The 20,140-nt window shown below is 39.2% G+C and overlaps 1 protein-coding gene across 1 annotated transcript in view; it reads right to left on the bottom strand.

Moving 5' to 3' along the window:
• The window catches only part of GPR39 (G protein-coupled receptor 39), a 240,245-nt gene that overhangs the window by 214,324 nt on the left and 5,781 nt on the right, over positions 1–20,140 (bottom strand). The window contains exon 2 of the mRNA XM_067473073.1: positions 19,056–19,272. The gene's annotated coding sequence lies outside the window, so the exon portion shown is untranslated. The remainder of the gene's footprint in view (positions 1–19,055; positions 19,273–20,140) is intronic.

A 20,140-nucleotide genomic window follows, 5' to 3' on the forward strand; every position in this document is an offset into this window, starting at 1 on the left:
TAGAAGAGGCAACAAGGGGATTGGCTATTCTTGATCTCATCCTAACAAATGTGGAGGACCTGATCGATGTGGTTGAAGTGGTAGGATCCTTAGGGGCAAGTGACCATGTGCTCCTGCAATTTGAGGTACAAAGAAAGGCCGAAACTAAGACAAGTCAAACCCGCATTTTGGACTTTAGGAGAGCTGATTTCCAAAAAATGAAGGAAACACTGAGCAGCATTCCGTGGACACAGATACTAAAAGACAAGGGAGTTACGGATGGGTGGGAGTTTCTCAAGAGTGAAATACTCAAGGCGCAGTTGCAAACCGTGCCAACAAAAAGAAAAAATAGGACAAATGCAAAGAAGCCAGAATGGATGTCCAAAGAACTTCTAACTGTGCTGAGACACAAAAGAGACATGCACAAGAACTGGAAAAAGGGAGAAATCACCAAAGAAGAATTCAAACAAATAGCCAACAGCTGTAGGGAAAAGGTCCGTAAGGCTAAAGCACAAAACGAGCTCAGGCTTGCCAGGGACATTAAAAACAATAAAAAGGGATTCTTTTCTTATGTCAGTAGAAAAAGGAAAAACAAGGAGGCGATAGGGCCTCTTCGAGGAGAAGATGGGGCAATGCTGACAGGGGATAGGGAAAAGGCAGAACTACTAAATACCTTCTTTGCCTCGGTCTTCTCACAAAAAGAAAGTCATCTTCAACCTCAGCAAGACGGAGTGGATGAGGGATTTGAGGACATCCAACTCCAAATTGGGAAACAAGTCGTACAGGAATACCTGGCCGCTCTAAATGAGTTCAAGTCCCCAGGGCCAGATCAACTACACCCAAGAGTATTGAAGGAACTAGTGGAAGTCATTTCGGAACCATTGGCAACCATCTTTGAGAGTTCTTGGAGAACAGGAGAAGTTCCAGCAGATTGGAGGAGGGCCAATGTGGTCCCAATCTTCAAGAAGGGAAAAAAGGATGACCCAAACAACTACCGTCCGGTCAGCCTCACGTCAATACCAGGCAAGATTCTGGAAAAGATTGTTAAGGAAGTGGTCTGCAAACACTTAGAAACAAATGCGGTCATTGCTAATAGTCAACATGGATTTATCAAAAACAAGTCATGCCAGACTAATCTGATCTCTTTTTTTGATAGAGTTACAAGCTGGGTAGATGCGGGAAATGCCGTGGATGTGGCGTACCTGGATTTCAGTAAGGCCTTCGACAAGGTCCCCCATGACCTTCTGGCAAGGAAACTAGTCCAATGTGGGCTAGGCAAAACTACGGTGAGGTGGATCTGTAATTGGTTAAGTGGACGAACCCAGAGGGTGCTCACCAATGCTTCCTCTTCATCCTGGAAAGAAGTGACGAGCGGAGTGCCGCAGGGTTCCATCCTGGGCCCGGTCCTGTTCAACATCTTTATTAATGACTTAGATGAAGGGTTAGAAGGCATGATCATCAAGTTTGCAGACGACACCAAATTGGGAGGGATAGCCAATACTCCAGAGGACAGGAGCAGGATTCAAAACGATCTTGACAGATTAGAGAGATGGGCCAAAACTAACAAAATGAAGTTCAACAGTGACAAATGCAAGATACTCCATTTTGGCAGGAAAAACAAAATGCAAAGATACAGAATGGGGGATGCCTGGCTCGAGAGCAGTACGTGTGAAAAAGATCTTGGAGTCCTCGTGGACAACAAGTTAAACATGAGCCAACAATGTGATGTGGTGGCAAAAAAATCCAATGGGATTTTTGTCAAGGTTCAGACTCTCCAGTCTGACGCAGCAAGCGTGTAGATTCAAAAATAAACAAGCTCAGGCAGCATTCTTCTAAGAGAGCTTTACTAAAGCATCTACTACATAGGAACTACATTTTGGAACTAACAAAACATGGCGACGGACACAGCACAAGACATACAGGCAAGAATAAACATCCTGTCCTTCAAGCTGGGTAACTCCCTTTTTCTTCCCTGGGCAAAGGAATTTTCGTTATCTCTGTCTCAAGGTTCTTTCTCTCTCTGCCTCTTAATAACAATTCTAATACACAGCTGAATCCATCTTTGAAAACCAATACTATTACATTGTAATACATTATAATACTAATACAAACACATTGAAAACATACATACATATAAAATAACTATAACCACTCTGACAATTCCCCCTCTTTTTCAATGTGTTACAATACCTCTCTTCATACATCCATGTGGTTTGCATAATAGTAACTTCTTGATTCTTGACTCTCAACTTCAATATTCACTTATTCTTTACTCTTTAACTTTTCTTAGCAATCTAACAACATTTCTATTACATCTTAAACACATATAATACTTCTTCCATATTACTCTGCTTGCTTCATTATAACTTTTCTACACACAGTAACTTTTTTCATTACATAACACATTTCTGCAAACTTATAATATCTTAGTACATACAATCATGTCTCCATACAATTCTGCATTTCTTTTACATATTAACTCTATATCATTACTGCTCTTCATTTCATAATGTCTTTCTGTAATTCTGTAATCTCTTCAATACACACAATTACTCTTCTTCATTACTTCTTATTACATATCATTTCTTAGTACATATCATTCTTACGTTTCTTCTTAAAGTACATCATAGCTACTTAATACATCATATCTTCAATATAACTACTATTCTTCGTTACCTCAATACTTTAATAACCATTACCTTTAATAATCATTTCATAATAATTGTAACCTTTTACACTCTATAACTTTACACCACATGATTTAACTTCTTAGTCTCAATACATCAATACAACAATACAGGGGAATAAATGCATCATAAAAATCTTAGCAATACACATAGCAAAATTACAAAGAACATAAAACACATTGCATCTTTTGCAAAGGCACCTACGCTTTTTAGTTGAACACAGTTTCAAACATCTTGCACTATTACATTTTTGACAATCTAAACCAATTCATAACAAACTCATTTCATTTCAAAACATTCCGGTACTTGCTGGTTCTAGAAATCACTATCATCCCAGCTATAATCTTTCCCTACTGCAACTGTATCTACGCCCCCAGTGGCTGAATTATGGTACTGCATGTATTTCACTGCATCTCTCTCATTCATGACACCAACTTGCTTTGTAACCACCGGCTCTTCAGGTTCCTGTTTAACTTGCAAACTCTTTCTTTCAGGTGTTTTTGTCATTTCTCCTCTACTTTTTGGTGATTCTGCTTCTGACTTGTATGTGGCTTCTCTTTCCTTTGAATGTGTACCTCTTTCTGCCAACTCCTGCACCTTCTGCATCACTTCTGTATATTGCTTAGCTATTTTCTCACTCTTTGTCTGTGTGTGTGTTCCTGACTCATGTCTCTTTTTCCCTTCTGTGTCTGTGGCAACACTCCTTTCCTTTCTACGTGTATCTGGCTCAATCTTTCCCTCATGTTTCTGCTTCTGCTCAACCTCTACGTCTGGTGCAACTCTATTCTCCTCTCTCTTTGTGGGTAAACCATGTAAATTCTCTTTGTTAATGTGTATGTCTTCCCAGTCTCTCAATCTTTGAAAATATGCCACTCTAGCTAACTTGACTGTTTGTGGTGAACTCAAAAATTTTAGATAATTCTTATAATAGCCTAGGAAAAACATCTCGCGATAACGGTTGCGTTTGTTTCTCTCATTCACAGATAATAATACATTTGCACAGTGTCCAAAGATTCTCATGTGTCTGAAACTTGGTGCATAGCCATACAACTTACGAAAAGGAATATCATCCAACACCTGATCCCATAAACGATTCATTATATAATTAGCTGTGTGAATTGCTTCCGGCCAGTAAACATTCTCAATCTTCGAGTCTTTGAAAATACATGTTTTCATTTCATTTATATACTCCATTCTTTTATCTGCAATTCCTTCCTCATTCTTAAACTGACTCATTTCAATGACTTCAATTCCTTCTGACTTCACAAACTATTTTAACTCATCTTTACACACTTCAGCTCCTTTATCAATATACAGCGTCTCCAGTTGTACATCGAAAACATTCTCAACCATTTTTAACCAATTTCCGAGCTTCTCAGTGGCCTCTGACAAATCTTTCAAGAAATATACAAAAGAAAATTTAGATAATCTCTCCACTATCAACATAGTAAATCTAGAATTCCCGCCACTTTGTTGGTAAGGTCCTGCAATACTAATGTGTCCTATTTGGAAAAGTCTCCAAATGGTTGAGAAAAACATTCTCAACCATTTTTAACCAATTTCCGAGCTTCTCAGTGGCCTCTGACAAATCTTTCAAGAAATATACAAAAGAAAATTTAGATAATCTCTCCACTATCAACATAGTAAATCTAGAATTCCCGCCACTTTGTTGGTAAGGTCCTGCAATACTAATGTGTCCTATTTGGAAAAGTCTCTCAGCTCTAATTTTGGATTTCTTGTAACACTTAATTGGTTGTCTTTTTACCTCACTGCAGATTGCACATTTTAAATCAAAATAACATTTTTCAAGCTCATGTTCTGGACACAAATTTAAAGTTTTCTTCAAGACTTCCATATCAGCATGCCCCATAATTCTATGAAGTAAATGTATGCACCTGTCATGTTGGATCTCATTTTTAACACATTGCACTTGTACATTCTCATTGCTCTCTGTCTGATTCAATTTCTCAAACATTAAGTACATTTTATCTTTCTTCACACCCTTGGCAATCAAGACACCCTTGGGGTCAAAAATATAACAATAAATTCCCTTGAATTTTACTTGATAATTATGTTCAGTCAAAGTTGCTACACTTAACAGATTAGTTCTCATTTCTGGTACATACAATACTTTCTCCCAACAAACATTAAGACAAGGGATATAACAAGTACCAAACTTTTCAAACATGAGATAAGACCCATCAGCCATTGTTACCATACTCCCCTGGGTATATTGGGTGCAATTAAAGTTACGTAGAGAATTCGAAATATGATGCGTCGCACCCGAATCTAGAACCCATCTGTCTCTTTTGATGCCATCCAGTTCTCCTACAGCAGCAACCATGATCCTTGCTTCTTCGGCTTGACTTGAGCTATTTCTCCCATAATAGCCCCCTCTGCTTCCGCGACCTCTGGAACCACGAGCACGACTGCTTCTGGGTTGATCTCTTCTCTCAACACAATTACGTGCCAAATGTCCAATTCTATTGCAGTTGAAACATCTCCGGTCAGTTGTAACAGACCTGACTGATGGCTGTGCTTCATCGGCTATGTTTATTGACTCCCCCACGCAAAGACTTTGTTCTCTCTCATAACGTCGCCGCTCATCTTCTTGCAAAATTCGACTGCACACCAATTCTACTGTTAAATCTTGTGCTCTTACTGATTGTAATGAATGAAATAAAAAGTCCCACTCAGAGCTTAATGATGCCAAAAGAATGTAAGCTCTTGATTCATTGCTCAGCTCCACTCCCCGGGAACTGCATCCCATAAACAATTCTTTCATCAGCTTGAGATGTGTACGAATGTCTCCTCCTGATTCAAGCTTAGCTCTGTAAAGCCGCTTTGTCCAAATTAATTTTGCCACAACACTGTCAGTAACATGTATTTCCTTTAAAGTATCCCAGATCTCCTTTGCAGTTTGTAAATTCCTTATGTGTAAAAGTTGACCACCACTCAGGCACAATACAATAGTAGAAATAGCTTTACGATTCTTCTCAGGATCTGCTTCAGTCCCAGTTAAACAATTTTGTAATCCTTCTCTTGCCAACAAATGCTGCATGTATATGGACCATTCATTGTAATTGTCATCATTCAGTTTGTCAAAACTTACTGTAGGATGATTGATAGACGTAGCCATGTTTTAACCCTCGGTCCCCGAGTTTAAGCCCAGCTGTAAGAAAAACAGCTTCTGGCAGTTTTATGGCTTGGCAGATTCCAACATCAATCACCTCCTTAATCACTTAATTGGCCCAGCGTGCCCCGCTGCGTATCTTCTTTCAAAACTCAGCCGCGTTACTCACCGCAGGCTGCAATCTTTGTCATCAACTCACACTGAATAGCCACGGCAAAATTCTCTCTTTTTGCTCCGTCAGGCTGTTTCAGTTCCCATGCTCCGTCAGCCTCTTCTGTCAACTGGGTTGCAATTCAGGGCTCCGGCGGCATGCTTACAGGTCTGCTTCTTGGTACTCTCATCATCCATAAATCAGGTCATCAGGGCGTAATTCTGGGCGTAATTCTGGGCCCATAACCATTGTCAAGGTTCAGACTCTCCAGTCTGACGCAGCAAGCGTGTAGATTCAAAAATAAACAAGCTCAGGCAGCATTCTTCTAAGAGAGCTTTACTAAAGCATCTACTACATAGGAACTACATTTTGGAACTAACAAAACATGGCGACGGACACAGCACAAGACATACAGGCAAGAATAAACATCCTGTCCTTCAAGCTGGGTAACTCCCTTTTTCTTCCCTGGGCAAAGGAATTTTCGTTATCTCTGTCTCAAGGTTCTTTCTCTCTCTGCCTCTTAATAACAATTCTAATACACAGCTGAATCCATCTTTGAAAACCAATACTATTACATTGTAATACATTATAATACTAATACAAACACATTGAAAACATACATACATATAAAATAACTATAACCACTCTGACAATTTTGGCCTGCATCAATAGGAGCATAGTGTCTAGATCTAGGGAAGTAATGCTACCCCTCTATTCTGTTTTGGTTAGACCACATCTGGAATATTGTGTCCAGTTCTGGGCACCACAATTCAAGAGAGATATTGACAAGCTGGAATGTGTCCAGAGGAGAGCGACTAAAATGATAAAAGGTCTGGAGAACAAGCCCTATGAGGAGCGGCTTAACGAGCTGGGCATGTTTAGCCTGAAGAAGAGAAGGCTGAGAGGGGATATGATAGCCATGTATAAATATGTGAGAGGAAACCACAGGGAGGAGGGAGCAAGCTTGTTTTCTGCTTCCCTGGAGACTAGGACGCAGAACAATGGCTTCAAACTACAAGAGAGGACATTCCATCTGAACATGAGGAAGAACTTCCTGACTGTGAGAGCCGTTCAGCAGTGGAACTCTCTGCCCCGGAGTGTGGTGGAGGCTCCTTCTTTGGAAGCTTTTAAACAGAGGCTGGATGGCCATCTGTCAGGGGTGATTTGAATGCAATATTCCTGCTTCTTGTCAGGGGGTTGGACTGGATGGCCCATGAGTTCTCTTCCAACTCTTTGATTCTATGATTCTATGATTCTCATCTGGTATCACCCATGGATTGAGGTGCTGAGTTTGAGCCTGCCACTTTTGGACTCTCGCTTGCTGAGGTGTTCCAGTGAGTGCCTCTGTAGATCTAAGAAAACTATTTCTTGATTTAAGTCGTTGACGTGCTGGCTGATACCCAAACAAGGGATGAGCTGGAGATGTCACTGCCTTGGTCCTTTCACTATTGGCTGTTACTTCCCGGCGGATGTCAGGTGGTGCAATACCGGCTCAGCATTGTAATTTCTCCAGTGGTGTAGGGCGCAGACACCCTGTGATAATGCGGCATGTCTCATTAAGAGCCACATCCACTGTTTTAGTGTGGTGAGATGTGTTCCACACTGGGCATGCGTACTCAGCAGCAGAGTAGCATAGCGCAAGGGCAGATGTCTTCACTGTGTCTGGTTGTGATCCCCAGGTTGTGCCAGTCAGCTTTCGTATGATATTGTTTCTAGCACCCACATTTTGCTTGATGTTCAGGCAGTGCTTCTTGTAGGTCAGAGCATGGTCCAGGGTGACTCCCAGGTATTTGGGTGTGCTGCAATGCTCCAGTGGGATTCCTTCCCAGGTAATCCTCAGAGCTCGGGATGCTTGTCTAATTAATCTGGTGCCATTGTAATCTTAGATATATTAGAATATTAGAACATAGTCAATTGACAATTTCCAAAAGGAATAGACATTACCCTGTTGCAGCAAAAATAACAAAAAGTCCTGTTGTACTATAGTTGTTATTACATTACAGATATTCTATTATTTTAAAGGCTATCACATTTGTTTCTGGATTCTCATTCATGAAGTGCTATCTAAATTTTCAGAAGTGTGGATGTATAGTTAGGATGGGATTGTAGACAGTAAGAGTGGAGGAAATTTAAATACAGGCTGCATTTCTACACTGACATATAATACAGTTTAAGTACCAGTGTAGATGGGGCCGCAAAGACCAGAACCTTTCTGACAGAACCACTGAATCAATCATTGAATTCTGAGTCAAGAGTTATGTAAATCCTATCCCATTCTATGAGTCTACTGTAGAATAATAGAATCACAGAGGACCATATAATACAACTACCCACCATACAGGAATAGAAACTTAGGACTAATATTGGAATTCAGGGCAGAATATAAGAAAGATAGCAATTGCAATATTAACACCAGCTATTCACAAAACTATTGCTGAATCAACAAGCAACTTAGCATTTGGTAAGATAATTATAATTAACCCAGATATGGTGATAAGCAGGCATGTAGCGGGGGGGGGGGGGGGGGGGGGGGCTTGAGGGGCTTCAGCCCCCCCCCCCCCCCCGAATCAAACTCAGCTCCCTCCGAATCCAAATCCTGGCTACGGTGCTGGTGATAAGAATCTAGTATCCTGTTTCAGAGTTTGAATGATAGTCATAACTTCCTAATATATTGTGCAACTTTTTAATATATCAGCTCTCCCTCCCTGCCTGCCTTTCTCTCTCTCTCTCAATCTCTCTCTCTCTCACACACACACACACACACCTGCCTCATTTGGTATTTTTTCACCCTCCAATGTTATGGTTAGTGATAACAACACAACTGAAGGTTGAAGCAATCTCTCATTTCATATATATATATATATATATATATATATATATCCCCTTTTCTGGATTTTTTCCCTTTTATACTTTGAGGAGTCAAAGCTTTATTGATTGGAGCGGATGTGAATAAGCTCTTAACCTCTTTGAAGAAGTCTACTAGGCAGCAAAAAAGACAGCAAAGTAACCCTTCTTCGTTACCTTCACTGCCACACTGTTGGTACTGTTACGTGTTCTAATATGTATTTGCTTGGTTTTGTAATGAGTCTAGGATCATTTGTGCTCTAACTGGTTCATTGTCCACATTTTCTAGTATACTAAGTACCCCAGGAAATTCTTTCTCATTAGAGGAGATGTGTAGGATTTAGAAATAAATAAGTCAATGGCCCATCACAATTCCAGAGCAAGACCACTCAAGCTTTCAGAAATTGATTTCACGTTGGGATTATTTGGAAGATTTGCCTTCTATGAGTGAAAGCATAGTGCAAGTTTTAGAAGAGCTATATTTCTACCACTTCATAATATTCTGACCCAGTATCATTAATCTCAAATGTGCACTAATGGACAGGTAAATTTATCTCACCTTCTTTCCTGGGAAAAGTCATCATTAATGTGATATGTTCTCACAGATATATTTCCTACCTTACTCTTCCCATTTATTTTGTATGGCCTTTAGCATTATCAAGGGAAATGTATTAATAGGAGTAAAATTTTGGGGAGTACCCATTGTACTAGTAGATATTTCTTTCCTTCATGCAAAATGTTGTTAACCAGTTTATAGCTTCCCTTTGGGAATAAAATAGTGCCTGGTTATTGATTCAGTTATTGTTTCTATGTCTTCTATTAACCATATTTTCAAGTATTTAATCTCAGAAAATTCCTTAGTTTATTGTTTCCTTTTAATTTCCTTCATATATATTTTGCAAAGTTCACCTTGAACTTTACTTATAACAAGTTCATACATAATATATTACACTGGAAATACTTTCTTTAGGTCCATACAAATTATTAATGCATCATATGCAACCTTAATATTTTGGAAACCTCTCTGTGCATCTGCACATTTATTGTATTAATACAATCACCTTGAACTCTATGCCCAAGACAAACAATTTGTCCTGAAACATTGATTGTTTTTGACCACTATCTGCTTCCAGATAAATTTCCTCATATTTCTGTGCAGACTATACACTAACATCTATGCGTCACAAAGATTTCTATTGAAATACTAAATACAAAAGGAGAGTGTGTTTGACATCACAATACATAAATGAAATTGAGTATTAAACATGCAACTTTGGATCTTCAAAGAATTGTGCTGAAATATAATTTCATTCCCAGTGCCTCAGCATCCTTGTTCTTTATAGCGAATAACAGTATCTTACAACGTTATTTCTTCATTTCCCAGGAATTTAAGCATAGTGGTAAATGAACTGATTGAGCGAAGATAGAATCTAAGTATCAGACTAAGCAGCAGAAAACCCTATATGACTAGTAAGTGTTCAGACCTTTAAATTAAGTCATGGAGATTTGAATTATGATTCTTTGCTGAGACAACTAAGAGCAAAACTTGTATGTGGAAGTTTTTATTTTTAACTTTTTTAGATAAAAGGGTTATAAAGAGTTGGTAAATGAAGACAAAAATTAAGACTAAATTAGAACTAAGGCTAAAACATTCTTTTCATAAAAGCTTCTTCTATGTTTTGCATAAAGTCATACAAAGCACCAAATGCAGATTTGCATTTTATAAATCATTGTTTAGACAATTTAATGAACAACTCTTATTACTATTAGGATGGAATTTTCCACCATGATTTTTGTGCGTGTGTATTGAAGTCATCTGCCAATTCATGTCAACACCTTGAACTTCCTTCCTCTGAGATATAGTCCATAGTACCTGGTATACACTGGAAGTCTCCCATCCAAGTATTGGTCAGGGCTGATTCAGTTTAACTTCCGAGATCCGAGGGGATCGGGTGCAATTAGAATTTTGTCTTAAGAGGCATCAACATTTTATATCTTGTTCTAATTGGTGTTCAGATTACATAAAATTCCTTTACTATTTTAAAACCTGTCAGATTGACCACAAATTCCCAAAACATCATTTACTTAACATTCCGATTAATCCATACAGCAACCTGTGATATGCATTTCAACACAATACTATAAGAAATGCAAACTCTTGACATTTTCTTGTTTCTTTCACATTTGTTTTCATGTGTTTAATGTTAAAATTCCATCAGATTTTTTTATCTTAATAAATGAATCCACACAATTGTATCTGTGCATCTTGATGCATGCTTATTCTGTTCTAATATGTTTAATATAGGATCTTATCAAACTGGCAGCAGGGACATCAGGGGAAATTGTAGGACAGTGAAGGGAACCATCAATCCCTGTTCCCTCCCTTCAGGGTCCGTATTCTTTCTTCCCATCTTGGTTCGGTTAGAAAGATAATGCATTGTTAGACAAGAATGCATTGGCTGTAACCCTATTGTGTAAAAACTAGTGTAAAATACAATTCTAATGGACATGTGGTCACACACCTGCTGCATAATTAAGTAGATGGTGATGTGCAATTTAGGGGACATGCTGGAAAAAGCTGAGTGATGAACATGTGATATTCATGATGTGGACTGCTTTATTTACTTTTCTCCCTGGCTAATGACGAGAAAGCAGTGGGTATAAAAGAGAGCAGGAAGCATGTGTTCTTTCTCTTGCTGTGTTTCACTAATCTTGCCATCATGCCATACACCTTTTATCTGTTGCTCATAATGAGTATATCTCTGTATATGTCATTGACTGCTAGGGGGGTCAGGGAATCCTGATCTGTGTGAGTTTGGATGAAAACTAAATCAAAGAGTATTCTTAAACAGTGAGCAGCACAGTGGGCATTGCAGTTACACACTTCTGAAAACTTATAAGCACTCTGCTTTGTATGGGTTATTTTTCTAGCTTGCCTCTGAGACAATCACTCTGATGTGTGTGACTGGAAGGAGAAACTATAAATCAAGCACCTATCCCACTTTAACAGTTTCTCCGTCTGTCCCCACTTCCTCTTCCCTACTACCCAACTCCTCTGGGCTTCACTGCTGCCACAGAGCCCCACAGAGGCCCACTGGAAGTAGCCCAGCATCATGTGATGGGCTCCCTGGGATTCTGTTCTGGCAGCAGAGAGAAGATGCTTCTCTCCCTGCGTCTGATAAGCTCCATATATAAGATGTTCCGATTGATATATTTGTTTCAATTATGTTTTTAATTATTCAATTGCTTCATTTCTTGAAAAGGAAATAATTATGGTCATACTCTCCAAATGTCTCCATTTGGGAGGGACAGCCCAAATTAACCCTCTTTACTTTTCTGTTCCTTTTACAATATCCCAGTTTTTGTCTCTACTTCCCACTTTAACCTTTTGCCTTTTATTTTAGTTGCTATAAACTAAGTTCAACATGCAAAGATTGTTTGCACTCAATTAACTCAGTAGGAGGAGAGGAGAAGATGAAGAGTTGGACTTTCCATAGGCCAAAGCAAAAGCAAACTGATACCATAGCTCTTAACTTCTGTATTGCTACTCAATAATAACTTTTGCCATCTTGACCACACTCTTACAGCCATATGTGTCAACTGTCTACATTTTTATCTTTGAAATGTTGGGCAGTATTTAAATTCGTAACAGATTTGGTGGCCTATGTTTCCTTCATCTGAGGAATGAGCAGATGCATCAGCTTCATCCTACCCCAATGTAATTATTACAACCACCATCACTTCTGCCATTTTGCTTCATTGTGCTAAACAGAGGCCCAAACATGCAGGCTTCAACTTTAGGAAAATATAGGCTTATTTTCTTTAATTTAAAATGATTGGCTCTAAAATGATAACACTTCAAAAAAAGCCAAACCTGTGCTATTATATTCAGGAGTACCAATTCCATGTATCAAGATTTTTCAAATGCATTTATTGCTTACTACAAGGGTTCATAAATAAATATTACCTAGTTTAAGATAAAAGTGCTGAATTTATATCCCTGAGTTATTTGCTGCAGTTGTATCTCCCAAAGCAGCCAACAGGCCTTTTTGCTAATATCTCTTCATATATGGGAGGTAAAATTGTCTGGAAGGAATAGTGGAAGGAAACAAGGTGCAACATTGAGGTATGTAGCAGCAACTAAGCAATGTGGTGTCCTTCAAATAAAGCAATTAAGGAGAAAAAAATTAAAAGGTTATGGTTATTGCTGTAGCATCCTGGAGGCCCTTCACACTACAAAATTAGAAAATCATATTCCCCTTTAATTGCCATGATTCTGTCCTATGAAATCCTGGGACTGGTTGTTTAGTAGGCACAGTATTTAGATTTCACAATGTCTAGTGGCCAAGACCAAACTACAAACCCCAGGATTTCATAGGAGGTTGCAGTGGCAGTTGAAGTGAAACCATAGCACTGTTGTTCTGAAGTGTGAAAGTATCTGTAGTCTCATTTCTGAAGAATAAAAACAGTGGGTCCTCAGTATCTGATGGGGCTTGAGTCTAGAGGCCCCTGTCAATACCAAAATCTGTGGGTGCTCAAGTGCCATTATATTCAATGGTGTAATAAAAGGCATCCCTTGTATAAAATGATGCATGAGTAAAACAAATACATGTGGCAAAATAAAGTTTTGCTTTTGGGGATTTCCTCCCTAATATTTTCTTGCCATGATTGATTTAATACATGGATGCAGAACCCATATATATGGACAGCAGACTGCCGAAGTTGGAACAGTATGGGCTTCCAGATGTTGTTAGACTACAGTTCCCAGCATCCCTCACCACTGCCTATGCTGGCTAGAGCTATTGTTGGAGATTCATTGTACTTGCACTATGGTAGTAGTGATCGAGAAGTTTTATAATAGGAAATCTGGTCAGGGCTGTCAAATGTAAGGCACAAGAACGCATTCATGTCCTATTGAATCCTTACTTCAACAAATACAGTAGTGTCAGAAAAGGAACTGGATTCAGGCTGGTAAGGACATTCTGGTTTTTACATGCAAGGTGTTTTCCAAAGAGAGATTGAGAGAGAGAGAGAGAGAGAGAGAGAGAGAGACTTTTGACTGTTATTGTTATATTTGTTTTACTTCTGCTAGACCATGTCCTATGAAGAGCAGGTGAAAGACCTGGGGATGTTCATCCTACAGAAGAGGAGGCAGCTGAGAGGAAACATGACCACCGTGTTTAAATGTCTGAAAAGATGTCCAAAGGAAGAGGGAACAGGCATGTTTTCTGCTGCCCTGGAGACTAGGACTCGGAGCAATGGGTTCAAATTACAGGAAAGGAGATTCCACCTGAACATTAGGAAGAACTTTCTGACTCTAAGAGCTGTTCAAAAATGGAACTCACGGCCTTGGAATCTGATGAAGGCTCCTTTTTTTGTAGGCTTTTAAACAGAGGCTGAATGACCATCTGTCAAGGGCACTCTGTGCTTTTCGTGCATAGCAAGGGGCTGGACTGGATGACCCATGTGGTATCTTTCAACTCTATATTTCTAAGGGTTGGGGGTGATTATATCACAGAATACAGGCAGTCCCTGGGTTACAAACATCTGACTTGCAAATGACTCATAGTTAAAAATGGGGGGGGGGGGGGTGAGACAACAAGAAGTGAGAAGAATCTATCCCTCGGAAGGAAAATTCACTGCTGCAAGAGTTATCATGGGGGAAAGGGATCTCCCCTGAATCTTTCTCACCAATCTTTGTTTTCACAGTAATCTTCTGAGCAGTGACACAGACACAAACACCACAGGGTTGCTAACCCTTCCCTATGCTATCCAAAGCTCGTTCTCTCCCTCTCCCCCCTTCTCTGTCTGTCTGTCTGTCTATCTTTGGCTGGAGTTACACTTGAAAAAATGTACCTGTTCCAACTTACATAGAAATTCAACATAAGAACAAACTGACAGAACCTATTTTGTTTATAACTTGTAGACTGTCTGTACAATATAGCCCAATACCTCTTGGCATATAGTCATATTTAAAAGCCAGTTTAACTATCTGCAATGTTAGAGATTTGGTGTTCAAAGGAAAGTGTCACAGAGGAGGATCAATGCCCTTAGCCCACAATGCCTACACCCCAGTTTGATTGTGCTGAGGATGAACTGAAGGTGCCTCTGAATAAAGTGGACCAAGGCTTGCTTTTTGGCCATGGAAAAGAAGGTACAGAGAGGCTTCTTACCTCTTGATCAACGTTTAGCAGATTGCTTGGGGAAGTATGCTGGTACAAGAGTTAAACATGGTCAGCAAGGGTAAGTACTCTTGAGCCATGACCTTGTCGACTCATTCTTCCCTACCAGCTCTTTCCAACTCTTTTCATATGCCAATTTCAGGGTATTTCTGTGGGTAAGCCAGCTGGACAATGACATGGCAATCAAATAGGTACATGAAAGCATATATAGCCATAGGATCAGCTCTCCTCAATCGAATTATGTGCCTCCTAATTATGTCACTTTTCAGAGCTTAAATTTTGTTTCAAGGCAATGCCTTTTGTAACCAACCAAAATAAAACAGCAAGCTCAAATCAAATGGGTCAAGATGATTTCGGCACTTGACTATGGCTCTCTGTATAAGGATTGGGTGGTGAAATGTATTCTTAGAAGTGCAAAAGTCTCCATCATAGAAATTTCAGGTGTGCCTGATTGCAAAGAGAACTGCTGGGTTTTATAAGACACATCTTGAGTCTGATATTCCTTAATTTGGAATTATATCAGAACTAATAGCAAAAAAATGATAGCAAGAGGGTGGGGGAAGTGCCCACACTTTTTTGACACTTTTGATAATCTTCGATGAACATATTTCCATCTTTTTCTGTATCTCTGTGGGTGGGTGAGTGGGATGCCAGATATAGTTTGTAGGAACATCTGCAAACCACGAACTCTTTTCCCCTGAGGTTTTGTCTTTGAAAATTGCCACTAAAAACTTTAAAACATGGTTAATATGTAGAACAAAATAACAGTAAAGGACATAGTTTTGGATTTTTGAGATTTTTTTTTAAATATGAAAGGTTGTTATTGATGACTGTGTCTGAAAACACTTCAGATATGTTGTGTTTCATCACCAAAAAAAGTAGGGGTTTCTAACTCCCCCCTTTTTTTCCATTTTAATCACCCAGTTCCTCTAGGCTGTTGATGCCAATATCCGAATTTTGGCAAGCAGGCTAAAGCACATTATGAATTGACCCTAGAGCAAAATGCACAGGATGTGTTGGGAATTTCAGTCTATAAGTCATCCTTCTACATTTATCACATGGAAACAAAGGAAGAGAAAAGTGCCAACACTGAGCTCAGAAAAAAGTATTTTTGCATGTTACTTTCATTATTGACATTAGCCATACAGGCAGAAACGGTTTACCCAAAGGAAATTGTTTTGTTGTTGTTTTTGTTGTTATGGTGGTGGTTTTGTTCATCTTGGAATCAGTGCATAGCCCATCAAAATAGAAATCCTTCCGTTTGTAAACATTATTAGAGGAGTTGCAGTAGACACCATTTTCCTCCAGCAAGTTTCCCTACCACCAGAAGCAGTGTTTTATCACTTAGTATTATAAGATAAAGTTGATAATCAGATATTATGGAAGAAAGCAGTAACCTAGAGATAGTTGTAACCTTCTGATATAATTGACGGATTAACAACTTGATTTGCATCCCTTTTGCCCTGTTGGAAAATCATCTCCCTGCATTAAAAAAAAATCTGAAAAATCTTGTCCATACTCTAAAATCAACATTTTGCCTGGCTTGAAGGAGCAACTTTCTTCATTCCAAAGCAAGGCAATGAGATAAATTGTATGCCATGGATTGTAAGCCACCCTGAGTACCCCACTGGGGTGAGAAGGGTGGGGTATAAATGTAGTATAATAATAATAATAATAATAATAATAATAATAATAATAATAATAATTGCTATCAGATCATACTTGCTTAGACTGATGGTCAGCAATACTTGGTGCTTGTTTCACCAAGAGTTGTTACTGTCAGGAGACATGTTCCTCATAGTTGGTAATCTCACCCCCACCCCCACCCCCAATTTTTGAACATACTATCGTTGTGTGCCTTTAGGTAATGTCTGACTTATGCCGATGGCGTTCACTTGACAAGATTTTTTTCAGCGGGGGTTGTCTTTGCCATGCTCTGAGGTTGGGAGAGAGTGTAGAATGTTATCCAGTTGGTCTCCATAGCCAGCAGGGATTCCCACTCTGATCTCCAGAATTATAGTCCAATGCTCAACCACTACACTATGCTGGACTCACTGGTATTTGGGAAAGTACTACTTCCAGCTGGAGAAGGGTAGCATTTATTAAAAGTTAGCTGTTTAAATTTAGAGATAACCAGACAGACCAGGGTGCACAAAGGGCTTAAGGAAGCTAAGATAGTGGTCTGTGTTCTGTGGAGCCCTAACTACTCCGCATGCATTACCCAGGGGCTCTGAGGCCACTACAGGAAAATAAAATGAACAAAAATGGAATAAAATTAAAGAATAAGAAACAAAAAGTAGAATCATTTCATCAGAAAAAAGAGATGACAAGCAAGCAGTGCATTCCAGCGTTTGTTTGTCAAAAGAGCTTTCCGCAAAAAAAAAAATGCCTATTTCTGAATCCACAGCACCACCTCAATCATTGCTTGCAAAATACAACAGAAGTGGGGCAGTGGAGAAAAGAAAAAATACCAAAAATGCAACCATGGTATCTTGTTAAATGTATATTTGTTGTTTTATGTTATGTTTTACAGTGCACTCTAGTTCTGTTGTAATGCGAATGATTTGATTTATTGAATTTAGGAATAATGTTTATGTATGCTAAGTTTTGACAATATCATGTGCACTGGTGGTAGTAGGGAATAAATTTAGATATTATGGTAAATTTCAAAGCTTTTAAAATACAGTGTCATTGCATAGACATTGTGTAATTGTTTAGATATCCCTTTACTTTACATTCCTTAATATCTAGCCCCCATACTCCTAAACACCATTAACTTGTAAGGCAACTAAGGGGCTCTGCCATAGAAACCGATTCTCTAAAAGGCTCCATGAGTTCAAATGGTTGGAAACCACTGGTCTAGGATACTGAGCAGGGCTGACATAACAGATCTTTTAAGAAAATGAAGTAGTACATGTATGCTTTGCCAAGTATTCAGACTTAAGAAGTATGGCAGGGGTTGTGGACTGGAATATGCTTTGAGCAATTTGCAACAGATCACAAAAAGTTGATAGCTCTAAATGAATGACAGCAAGAGAATGCCCCCATCCCCTGCTATTTCTAAAATAGATTGCTTAATGACTGAGATGGAAGAAAGCTTAAAGTTGAAAGACAGTAATATGTTTTGTCTGTCAGGACTAAATTCAGCTCTGGCATTGCAAACCGAGTCCCTGGCTAAGCATATGCTTAGGCCCACATTCCTATCCTATGTGGTCAAGATGGCATAATATTTGCCATCTAGAGCACACTCTGATGTTGCTTGACCACATGCATCCCGGCTTTAATCTGAAAGTTATGAAAAATTATGTTTTGATGGTGCTCTCTTCCTCTCAAGCTGTTATTTTACACCTGGGCTTAGGTTGGTTTGTAGATCTCAGGTAGGAGAAAAACAATGTACCATAGATTTGAAGTCTGCCTGTTCCTAAGTCAAGTTATACATATTTCAGTCCCCAAATCATTCAAAAATGCACATATAGATAAAAAGATTAGGAGGCAGGGCAAGGAGTCTCCAGGAGCATTCAGAACTGATTTATGTAGATAATAATAAATTATGTAGACTTGTGTTGGTTATATTTCCCTTCTCCATAGCACATGCAACCTCGGGCCAGCTCACCTGTATTATTTAGGAACTTTCAAGATTATGGGTTTCCCCACATGGGATTGATCTACAATATTTCATCTATTCTAATAGGCCATTGATTGTAAGGCACACACTAATTTCAATATCACCAACTGTTTTTTTTTTCTTTTTACATATAATACACTTACAATTCTAAGGCATATCCCATTTTAGAGATGTTTATATGGGGGTAAAGTGCATCTAAGAATTGAAGAAACACAGTATTTCATTAAACTGCATTGCCTTGATACAGATTGTTTAAATGACCCAATTTCTACTAATATATAAAATGGTTCCAACCTTGGATAAGATGCACTGAACAACATTCAGACAAATTTGGACATATGGCCCCTTACTTTTCCATTTTGGAAAAGTTGTGCCATATGTCATGATGTTTATTAAGGTCTCTCCCTTCATAAGTTGAATGCAACATGGAATGATGCAAGCACTACAAACGTACCCAAGAGCAGCTGGCACTGCCACATCTTCCAGAGTTTTTCCCATGCCTGACAACCATCTGAGGTTCATCAAGCTGGTACATAGGCATTGGGAGGTCACCAAAGGGAAAGGGAAGGAACTTTTGTGTATTTCTGTGTGAACAATCTCCAGCTGTTGGAGCAATGTTTCGGAGTCCACAAGCAGCCGGCAAAGGTTTTGCTCAGGGACCAACCTTAGGGCTGCAAGAGAAGAAAAGACATGTTTGCTCACAATATTCTTCAGTATACAAGCATTCGGAATTTTAAAAGGGTGAAAATACAGCCAGAGTATTTAACTTCTGTTTACATTCTCAAAATCCAGCTTCTCTGTATTCCAAAAGGGAGAAGGAATCCTCCTTGTATTCATCATGTATTTTTCCCCTTCCATGCAGAGATGGAACTCTCTGCTCTCTTTTGGTGCTGCTTATGAAATTCAAGTCCTCACTTTGATTGTTTCAACCTACAGCTTATGGGCAAGCAGCCAGTTCTGTGGTCCATGTTAAGACCTAGCCAAACACTCCTTCACTGATGTATTTTTGCTTCTCCCTCTGCAAGGCCACATCCTTTGATACCAAAGAAGGCTCTGTAGTGAAAGCAATGAAGATAAACCACTCCTTGTTGAATTAGCAAGAAATCACACACATAAACCACAGATGACTTCAGTTACTGGAAAAAAGCTGCCCTCATTCTAAACAGTCAAAAGACTTAGCATTTTCTTTGTCAGAGATAGCAAATCGTTGTTCTTCCCCATTGCTGCCACCAGAGGCATATCCATTATAAAGGGCTTGGCCCAGTCACAACACTGGAGATGCATCACTCTTGACATCACCAATAGGGACTCGTTAAAAACTTCTCGAAGCAAGCAGCACACCTGAACAGTAGAATGAGAAGGTGGGAGCAGCAGAATACAAAGCAAGGTCGGGAGGAAAGGAGGAAGGGGTTTGTGGAAACGGGCTGATCTCAAGGCAATTTGGCCAGGAAGCCATCTTCAAGCTTCATTAACACTCTCTGAGTACATAATAATTGATCACCAGCTCAGCTTTCCAACAGTGATTTTCATGTGTATATC

The sequence above is a fragment of the Anolis sagrei genome, chromosome 1 (assembly GCF_037176765.1).
Source record: "Anolis sagrei isolate rAnoSag1 chromosome 1, rAnoSag1.mat, whole genome shotgun sequence".
In the NCBI taxonomy this organism is placed as follows: Eukaryota; Metazoa; Chordata; class Lepidosauria; order Squamata; family Dactyloidae; genus Anolis; species Anolis sagrei.